The sequence below is a fragment of the Rattus norvegicus genome, unplaced genomic scaffold (genome assembly GCF_021556685.1).
Source record: "Rattus norvegicus strain SHRSP/BbbUtx unplaced genomic scaffold, alternate assembly SHRSP_T2T unassigned-0000129, whole genome shotgun sequence".
NCBI lineage: Eukaryota > Metazoa > Chordata > Mammalia > Rodentia > Muridae > Rattus > Rattus norvegicus.
This window is the reverse complement of record NW_028238850.1, coordinates 1-10,280: the sequence shown is the minus strand read 5'-3', so window position 1 is coordinate 10,280 and position 10,280 is coordinate 1. Positions and strand designations below refer to the sequence as shown.

General features: G+C 58.8%; 1 pseudogene; it reads left to right on the top strand.

Moving 5' to 3' along the window:
* Positions 1-9,209: 9,209 nt before the first annotated feature.
* Positions 9,210-10,280, top strand: LOC147997483 (18S ribosomal RNA; annotated as a pseudogene; the record flags this gene model as incomplete).

The window sequence follows — 10,280 nt, the reverse complement described above, 5'->3', positions numbered from 1 at the left end:
ATAAGTAAGTAAGTAAGTAAGTAAGTAAGTAAGTAAGTAAGTAAGGGGGTTGGGGATTTAGCTCAGTGGTAGAGCGCTTGCCTAGCAAGTGCAAGGCCCTGGGTTCTGTCCCCAGCTCCGAAAAAAAAGAAAGAAAAAAAAGTAAGTAAGTAAGTAAGTAAGTAAGTAAGTAAGTAAGTAAGTAAATAAATAAATAAATAAATAAATAAATAAATAAATAAATACGATCATTTAGAAGTAATATAGGCAGAAGGAGAACATGTGGCTGTGGATGGTCTGAGGCTTCTGGCTGCTTTTGGGTGCCTCTTCACCTTTCTGCACGTGCAAACTGAGTTTAATTAAGTTCTGTTTCCCTAGAGGCTGGGAAAGGGAGAAACAGAAGTGACCTGGAACATCAGGGCTAATGGCCGGCTGCTTCCATCTTGGTGAGGTCAGGTGTCAGCCAAGCTGGCTGCCAACCATCCACAGTTGAATCCAAAGTGCCCAAATGGGACACTATAACAAATCATGTATACAGATTTGTGTATATAGAAAACATTTTTCCTTTCTCTTCTTTTCTTTTCTTGAGAAATTCAGCTGGTCCTGATGTCTTTCCCTCGGTGTGTCCCTCTGTCATCTCTCTCTCTCTGTCTCTTTGTCTTACTGTCTCTGTCTGTCTCTGTCTGTCTCTGTCTCTGTCTCTGTCTCTGTCTCTGTCTCTCTCTCTCTCTCTCTCTCTCTCTGTGTGTGTGTGTGTGTGTGTGTGTGTGTGTTCCTTAATCTCAGCAGCACTACTCATCCAATCGATTTTTCCTCTCCCCTTGTCTCCTTCACATGGCTATTACCCCACCTTAAACAGCACTAGAAGAGCCTGGCAGGCAGATATCTACCCTCTATGCTGTCAGAATTTTTTTTTTTTTTTTTTTTTTTAAAGTCAAAACCTGGATTCTCAGGAGCCATGTGGTGTGTCCTCCTAGGTTCTGGTGCCCTCTTCTGGCATGCAGACATATAGTCAGCAGAGAGAGCTGTGTGGGTGGCCGAGGCAGGCAGAGTGGACCTCTGTGAGCTTGAGGCTAGATAAGTCTACGGAGCAAGTTCCATGACTGCCTGGGCTATACCAAAAGAAACGTACCTTGAGGCAAAACAAAACAAAGCAGAAAAGGTTCTGCTTTTATTTTACAGACATGTGTTCTCTCTAGTCCTATTGACTATAGAAGTTTGATCATGAAGTCACATTGATTTTTATTACAGAGTTTATTTGTGTGTGTGTGTGTGTGAGAGAGAGAGAGAGAGAGAGAGAGAGAGAGAGAGTTTTTTCTTTAATCTTCAAACATATTTTTTATTGTTTATTTATTTTATGAGCACACTGTCACTGTCTTCAACACACAAGGAGAGGATTCCATTACAGATGGTTGTGAGCCACCATGTGGTTGCTGGGATTTGAACTAAGGATCTCTGGAAGAGCAGTCAGTGCTCTTCACCGCTGAGCCGTCTCTCCAGCCCTGAAACAATATCTTGAATAAACAATAACAAAAACACTAAAACTAAGTCTGCCAGTTTTCCTCTTTCTTTCTCTCTCTCTCTCTCTCTCTCCCTCTCCCTCCCTCCCTCCCTCCCTTCCTTCTTTCTTCCTTTCTTTCTTTTTCTTCAGATAGGATTTCTTAGTGAATGATATTTATGTTGATATAAATTTTTTACGTACTTTTGACTGGCTAACTAACTAGCTAAGTCTGCCTGTCCTAAAGAAGGAGTTCCCCTGCCACAACTAAATACGTGCATAGAAAAAAAATATATAATTATTAACTTGGGATGAAACTAATGTAACAAGCAAGCAAACAAACGCACAAACAAACAAAGTAGGGATGGTGGTGCTGGGTGCCTGGTATATGGGAGATGGGAGACCTGTGGTCTAGAGCGTCCAGAGCTCTGGCCTCCATACTCTGGACTGCATTCTCTCTAGCAATCTTCCCAAAGTGGCTGTATTTAACCATGTTTTTATTTTTTAAATTGGCTCTCTCTCTCTCTCTCTCTCTCTCTCTCTCTCTCTCTCTCTCTCTCTCTCTTTCTCCCTCCCTCCCTCCCTCCCTCCCTCCCTCCCCCCACCACACACACAGAGGCACGTGTGAACAAGGGAATGCAAATGCACAAAATAAGTATGTTTTGATCAGAGTGAAAACAAATCACGGGAATTTTAACCATTCCACCATCATTCCACCATTCTTTTAATTTACTCTCTGTGTTTAGTCTTCCAAAGAGGGTGGCAGGTGTGTGGTTTGGTGAGTGCCGGCTGGCGGTGGCAGCGAGGAACAGAGAACAACAACAACCCCCCCCTCCCCCCCATCGGGATCGGTGGAGGGTTTTAAAAATGAGTGAGCCATTTAAAAATGGTGTGGAACTGAGGTCGCCGCCACCCTCCCCTCACGCCGGAGTTTGGACGCTCCCTTTTCCTAACTGTGCCTGTTCCTTGCTAATTGTTAACCGATTCGAGAGTGCATGTCCTTTCACTTAGAGGTGGCCTGTTTTCACCGCTCCGTCCTACTTTCCTTTTCTGGGTGCCTGAGGGGGTTGGCCCCGAGTCCATCCCGCGTTCACTGTGTTCCGGCGGGACAACCGGGACCGTTTGTGCCATTCGGGAGAAGTGGTGGGTACCTGCCCCGTTGTGCGTGGGTGAGTGTCCCCCTGAGCTAGGGAGGTCACTCTGGAGAGACGGAATGAGTGTGTGTGGCGGCGGCGGCGCGTGACAGTCTGTATTGGTTTGCTTGATCGAGATCGCTGTCGGGCGACACCTAGTGGCGACAAGTTTCCGCAACGCTCCTGTCCCCCGGTTGGTGACAAAGGACGGGGAAGTGCCTGTGGTGAGCCGGCCAGGGTGAGAGGGTGACAGGCAAGCAGGCGGGTGCGCGACGGAGACGCCGTCCTGTCTGGGGACCATCTCTAGCTAGGAGGTTGTACCTGGAGAACTTCAGGGGAGGAGGGTGGCTGTACGACCTATTGGGACACAAGGAGGGGTTGGTGGCAGCTGGATGAGGTCGACCAGAAGGCTTGGGCCCCGTCCCGGATTTTTTTTTTTTTTCCAATTTTTTTTTTTAAATTTTTTATTTTATTTTATTTTATTTTTTTTATTTCTTCCCTCCTCTCCGGTCCCAGCCAGCGGGACCATAGACACTTTTGAGGCCGAGAGGGTGCTGTGTCCCCGGCCTCCGAGCCGAGGTGGCCCGGCTAGGGGGCGCCACGGAGTTTTTTTTTTTTTTTTTTCTTTTCCAGGAGTCCCTTCGGTCCCAGCCAGCGGGACCATAGACACTTTTGAGGCCGAGAGGGTGCTGTGTCCCCGGCCTCCGAGCCGAGGTGGCCCGGCTAGGGGGCGCCACGGAGTTTTTTTTTTCTTTTCCAGGAGTCCCTTCGGTCCCTGATAGCGGGAGCCTGGACCTCTGAGGCCGAGAGGGTGCTGTGTCCCCGGCCTCCGAGCCGAGGTGGCCCGGCTAGGGGGCGCCACGGAGTTTTTTTTTTTTTTTTCTTTTCCAGGAGTCCCTTCGGTCCCTGATAGCGGGAGCCTGGACCTCTGAGGCCGAGAGGGTGCTGTGTCCCCGGCCTCCGAGCCGAGGTGGCCCGGCTAGGGGGCGCCACGGAGTTTTTTTTTTTTTTTTTCTTTTCCAGGAGTCCCTTCGGTCCCTGATAGCGGGAGCCTGGACCTCTGAGGCCGAGAGGGTGCTGTGTCCCCGGCCTCCGAGCCGAGGTGGCCCGGCTAGGGGGCGCCACGGAGTTTTTTTTTTTTTTTTTTTCTTTTCCAGGAGTCCCTTCGGTCCCTGATAGCGGGAGCCTGGACCTCTGAGGCCGAGAGGGTGCTGTGTCCCCGGCCTCCGAGCCGAGGTGGCCCGGCTAGGGGGCGCCACGGAGTTTTTTTTTTTTTTTTTCTTTTCCAGGAGTCCCTTCGGTCCCTGATAGCGGGAGCCTGGACCTCTGAGGCCGAGAGGGTGCTGTGTCCCCGGCCTCCGAGCCGAGGTGGCCCGGCTAGGGGGCGCCACGGAGTTTTTTTTTTTTTTTTTTTCTTTTCCAGGAGTCCCTTCGGTCCCTGATAGCGGGAGCCTGGACCTCTGAGGCCGAGAGGGTGCTGTGTCCCCGGCCTCCGAGCCGAGGTGGCCCGGCTAGGTGGCGCCACGGATTTTTTTTTTTTCTTTTCCAGGAGTCCCTTCGGTCCCTGATAGCGGGAGCCTGGACCTCTGAGGCCGAGAGGGTGCTGTGTCCCCGGCCTCCGAGCCGAGGTGGCCCGGCTAGGGGGCGCCACGGAGTTTTTTTTTTTTTTTTTCTTTTCCAGGAGTCCCTTCGGTCCCTGATAGCGGGAGCCTGGACCTCTGAGGCCGAGAGGGTGCTGTGTCCCCGGCCTCCGAGCCGAGGTGGCCCGGCTAGGGGGCGCCACGGAGTTTTTTTTTTTTTTTTTCTTTTCCAGGAGTCCCTTCGGTCCCTGATAGCGGGAGCCTGGACCTCTGAGGCCGAGAGGGTGCTGTGTCCCCGGCCTCCGAGCCGAGGTGGCCCGGCTAGGTGGCGCCACGGATTTTTTTTTTTTTCTTTTCCAGGAGTCCCTTCGGTCCCTGATAGCGGGAGCCTGGACCTCTGAGGCCGAGAGGGTGCTGTGTCCCCGGCCTCCGAGCCGAGGTGTCCCGGCTAGGGGGCGCCTCCGAGACTTTATTTTTTCCAGGATCCTCCCCGGTCCCTGCCAGCGGGAGCATGGACTTCTGAGGCCGAGGGGAAGCTGTGTTCCAGGCTATCTACCATGGCCTCCTCGGTCTGTGAGCACTCAGGGTTCTAAGGTCGACCAGTTGTTCCTTTGCGGTCCGGTTCTCTTTCTACATGGGGACCTCTTGGGGACACGTCACCGAACATGACTTCCAGACGTTCCGTGTGGCCTGTCATGTTTATCCCTGTGTCTTTTACACTTTTCATCTTTGCTATCTGTCCTTATTGTACCTGGAGATATATGCTGACACGCTGTCCTTTTGACTCTTTTTGTCATTAAAGGACGTTGGAAGAGGCTTGCACCAAGGCTGTTTGCTTGTCCAGCCCTAGCTCTTTTCTTCTGCGCATGGGCCTCTTCGATGCTTGAAGCTTAGCGTCCCCCCCATGAGTACGCGCTTCCTGCTTTCCCGTGCTTGCTTGCCTGTGCTCTCTGGGGCAGCTTTATGACAACCGTCCCGCGTGTCAGGCGTTCCCGATTTCCCCGTGGTGGTTGTCGTCCGTTACCGGTAGGAGTCGTTGGTGCCGAGTGCGACTGGAAGGGTTTTCCCGTTTGGTGCTAGTGACCCCCTGGCGTGCTCCTCTGCGGCCGACCGGTTTTTTTATTTGTTTTTTTTTTTGTTTTTTTTTTTTTTGTTTTTTGGAAGGAGTTCCCGAACCTCCGCTGCTTGGTGGTGTGTCCCTTTCTTTCCTGCTGTGTGCCTCCCGAGTTGCACCTTTTCTCCTTCGAAGGGGATTTTATTTTTTTATTTTTATTTTTTTTTTATTTTTATTTTTTTTGAAGGAGTTCCCGAACCTCCGCTGCCCGTTGAGTCCCGTTCTTCCACGCCACGTGCCTCCCGAGTGCAACGCTTCCTTTTTTTTCTCGCCCTCGAGAAGGGTAAATTTTTTTTTTTTTGTGTGTGTGTGGCAGTGTTAGCGACTTCTTCCCGTGCTCTCTCTCGCTCTTCTCGCTCGTATTCCCGTCCAGTGCGTGTTAGAAAGCTCTCACGCCCGTTGTTCCCGATGCATGGCGTGTCTCGCTCCCGTTGGATCGATGTGGTGCTGCCGCGTTCTCTTCGGGCCGGGGCCTAAGCCGCGCCAGGCGAGGGACGGACATTCATGGCGAATGGTCATTCAGCGCGAATGGCGACCGCTCTTCTCGTTCTGCCAGCGGGCCCCTCGTCTCTCCTCCCCATTCCTTTGCAGGGTGGTGTGTGGAAGTCAGGGGTGCGGCTGTCCGGCACGAGCGCTGACCCGCGCACACTTGTTGCTGTGGTTCGCGGTGTCCCTGTGGACGTGTCGGGGGCGCTTGCCCCCACGCCGTTCACTGCTTCGCGGCCCTCTTCCCCCGTGCCGGGGGAAGGTGGTAGACCCGCTGCGGTGCATACCCTTCCCGAATGGTGTGTGCACGCGCCCTGCTTTGTGTGAGCCTTGCGGTGCTCCTGGAGCGTTCCGGGCTTTGACCACCAAGGTGCCCGCTTCTGAGTTGGCGGTGGCGCTTCCCGCTCCCCGGCGTGCCTCCTGTGCTCCATGGTGCTTGTGCCTTTACGCTTTCCCTTGTCCTAGTTGCCGGCTTTCTGCACGGTGACAGAAAAGGGGGGGGGTCGAGGAGTTGAGTGTGCGGTTAAAAGGCTCCTTCCGTTGGGTGAGCGCCCACCCCGTGCCTATGTTTTTGGTGCCTTCACCCGCGGGCCCTGCGCGGTTAGGGTGGTGCTGAGCGATCGCGGCTGGCCCTTTTTAAAGACCGGACTCCCTCAAGTCAAGGCTCCTCCTTTGTGTGCGCCTTGAAGAGGCCTGGCCCTCGGCGGGGACCTGTCGCAGGTCCCCCCGGTCCGCGAATGCTCAAGAAGACCCCGGAGAAAGAGACCTTTGCCGATACCGCAGACCCCCCACCAGCTGGCGCGTGGTCCTTCCCGTTCTGTCCCGCGCCTGTTGCTCGTTTCCCGTTGCGTGCACGGAGCCCTTGGCTGCTCGTCGGTGTTGGGTTCGTCCCGCCCTCAGTGAGGAATTTGCCTTCTCTAGCTATCTTCGGAAAGGGCTTTACGATCTCCGAGGGGCTTCTCCCGGATGGTCCCCTCGGCTGCCCGCCCTGACCTCAGCCTTCTGCGCGCAGCGTTTGCTCTCTCGCCTACCGCGACCCGCGCCTCCCCGCTCCGAGTACGAGGAGGGATCACGCGGGACGGGGCTCTGTCGACCTGCCGCTGTGCGGAGCTTGTGGGGGAGATTGGGTTTCTGGTGGCAGGTGGCGGGGAAGGGCCGTGCACACGCCCGCGTGCGCGGTACCCCCTCTCACCGCGAGGGGTCGTCGCGGGACGGGTGGGTTTGGAAGGGCGGCGCTGGGCTCCCGGTCCCACCCGCCTCCGTTTCCCCCGTGCCCTCCGTCGCGTGTGCGTCCCTCCCACGCGCGTCCACGTCCCGGCCACTCTCGCGGCGAGGTCGTGTCGCGTGTGGTGCGTGCCGCGTGCTCTCGGGCGTCTGCGGTTGCCGCCTCGTCCCCCCCTTCCACGGCAGCGTTCCCACGGCCGGTGGAGATCGCGGGAGCCGTCCTACCCCCCCTTCCCCCTCCGCGGGGCTCTCGAGGGTCCGTGAACCGCGGGGTTGGCCTCGCTCTCGGGGGCGGACTTCTTGTTTGGGGGAACCGGCGGTCGGCCGCGTCCGGCGCGTCGTCGGACGTTGGGACCCGCTGCCACGCGGGGGTCTTCGTCGGTTGGCGTCGGCGTCTGCCTCGGTTCTCTCTCGCGTCGGCTGGCGTCTCCTCGGGCTCCCGGGGGTTGTCCGTTGGTTTCGGGTCGGCTCGGTGCCGCGGGCGTGGCGGGACTGCTCCGGGTTGGGTGCAGTGTGATTCCCGCCGGCTTGGCTCGCGTGCCCGGTCGCCGCCCGAGCGGCCTCCCGGTCCCTTGTGAGGCGTCTCCCGCGGGGGGTGCCGCTGCGGCCGGCCCTGCCGTCGACGGTCCTCGTTCTGCCGGTTCGCTCCCCCTCCCCGCCCGCCGGCGTTCCTTTCTCTCTCGCTCCTCGTCTGGCCGACCCGCGGCCGTGCTGCCGGGCCCCTCCTCAACGGGGGGGGCAGCCGGGCGCGCACGGGTCCCGGGGCGGTCGCGGGGTGCCTGGGGGGAAGGGCCGCCCGGCGGGCGGGAGGAAGTTGCGGTTTGAAGGGCGTCCCGGCCGCCGCGGCCGCGGCGGCGCGTCTCGCCTGGTCTCTTGGAGGCGTGTGCGGGGGGAAAGACGCCCCGCGAGGCGTAGAGGAGAAAGAGGCTTTAGTGGCTGTCGCCCACGCCGGTCCGTGGGGCCTGTTGGCTGAGGGTGCGTCTGCGCGGGGGCCCGTCCGGCCCCGCCGTCCTCTGGGAAGGCGTGCGTCGGGGGAAAGCTGCCGGGGTGCCAAGGTGGGCGCCTGGGCGTTGAGTCGAACCCGTGTGCGCGTCCCGGTGTGGCGGTGGGGGCTCCGGTCGGTGTCTCTCCCCCTCGCTGCCCCGAGGCCCGGCCTCCCTTCCGACGCGGGCTCGGCCCCCCTCTCTCCCCCCTCGCGGGGTCAAAGTCGCTCGTCGACCTCCTCCCCTCCTCCTCCACCTGTCCGCGCGAGGGCGTCGCCGCCGCGTGTCAGGCGTTGGGCCCGTCCTCATCCTCCGCTTCTCGCCGGGGGTCGGCCGCCGTCCGGTCTCCCGCCGCTCCCCGTTGGCGTGGTCTCCCTCCCGCCGGTTCACGGTCCTCCGACCCCGCCCGAGGGGGTCGGGGGTGGTTTCCCCGTCTCCCCGGCGTTGCGCCTCGCTTGCCCGTGTGCTTTGGGGGTGGGCCCGCTGCGGCCCCCGCCCGCCCGTGAGCCCCGGCCGCATCCGCCGGCGCGGCCGCGCCCGGTATGGTCCGCGGCGTGGGCCTCGTGTTGGGAGCGTGTCGTCCTCGCGGCGTCTCGGTACGGGTGTGTCGCCGGGTTCCGACGGGTGGCCTTCCCGGTTCTGCCCCCGCCGTCCCCCGCCCGTCCGTCCCGCGCCCCTCTTCCCGCTCTGAGGGGGTTCGGTCGTTCCCGCGGGTCGACCGTCGCCGGTCGCTTCTCTCTCCGCCTCCCTCAGCGCTCGTCCTCCCGCTCGCCCCGCGCCCGGTACGGCCGGCGCGTCCCGGCTCTTCCCGATGCCGCGGCGGGGGAGTAGGGGAGGTGGGGGGGGGGCAGGGAAAGGAGGAAGGGGAAAAAGGGGTTTGCCGTGGTGGCGGTGGTGTCGGGGGAGGAAGCGGCGCGTCGGTCGTGGGACCGGCGCGGCGGTCGCGGTGCTCTCTCGTGCGACGGGGTGCCTCTGCGCGCGCGCGGACGGGTGCCGGACCCCTCGTTCGGGGGGGTTCCCGGCCGCTCTCGCCTCCCGTTCGCGCGTCCCGCTCGTCCCCGTTCGCCCTCGCCTCCCGCCCGTGCACCGCCCGCTCCGTTCCCCGGGGGCCCGCCGCTCACCCGCGCCCCTACCCTCCCTCCCTCCCTCCCTCTCGCTCTCTCTCTCTCTCTCTCCCGCCTCCCGCCGCGTCTCGGCTTCGCTCGCGCTCCTTACCTGGTTGATCCTGCCAGTAGCATATGCTTGTCTCAAAGATTAAGCCATGCATGTCTAAGTACGCACGGCCGGTACAGTGAAACTGCGAATGGCTCATTAAATCAGTTATGGTTCCTTTGGTCGCTCGCTCCTCTCCTACTTGGATAACTGTGGTAATTCTAGAGCTAATACATGCCGACGGCGCTCTGACCCCCCTTCCCGTGGGGGGGACGCGTGCATTTATCAGATCAAAACCAACCCGGTCAGCCCCCTCCCGGCTCCGGCCGGGGTCGGGCGCCGGCGGCTTTGGTGACTCTAGATAACCTCGGGCCGATCGCACGCCCTCCGTGGCGGCGACGACCCATTCGAACGTCTGCCCTATCAACTTTCGATGGTAGTCGCCGTGCCTACCATGGTGACCACGGGTGACGGGGAATCAGGGTTCGATTCGGAGAGGGAGCCTGAGAAACGGCTACCACATCCAAGGAAGGCAGCAGGCGCGCAAATTACCCACTCCCGACCCGGGGAGGTAGTGACGAAAAATAACAATACAGGACTCTTTCGAGGCCCTGTAATTGGAATGAGTCCACTTTAAATCCTTTAACGAGGATCCATTGGAGGGCAAGTCTGGTGCCAGCAGCCGCGGTAATTCCAGCTCCAATAGCGTATATTAAAGTTGCTGCAGTTAAAAAGCTCGTAGTTGGATCTTGGGAGCGGGCGGGCGGTCCGCCGCGAGGCGAGTCACCGCCCGTCCCCGCCCCTTGCCTCTCGGCGCCCCCTCGATGCTCTTAGCTGAGTGTCCCGCGGGGCCCGAAGCGTTTACTTTGAAAAAATTAGAGTGTTCAAAGCAGGCCCGAGCCGCCTGGATACCGCAGCTAGGAATAATGGAATAGGACCGCGGTTCTATTTTGTTGGTTTTCGGAACTGAGGCCATGATTAAGAGGGACGGCCGGGGGCATTCGTATTGCGCCGCTAGAGGTGAAATTCTTGGACCGGCGCAAGACGGACCAGAGCGAAAGCATTTGCCAAGAATGTTTTCATTAATCAAGAACGAAAGTCGGAGGTTCGAAGACGATCAGATACCGTCGT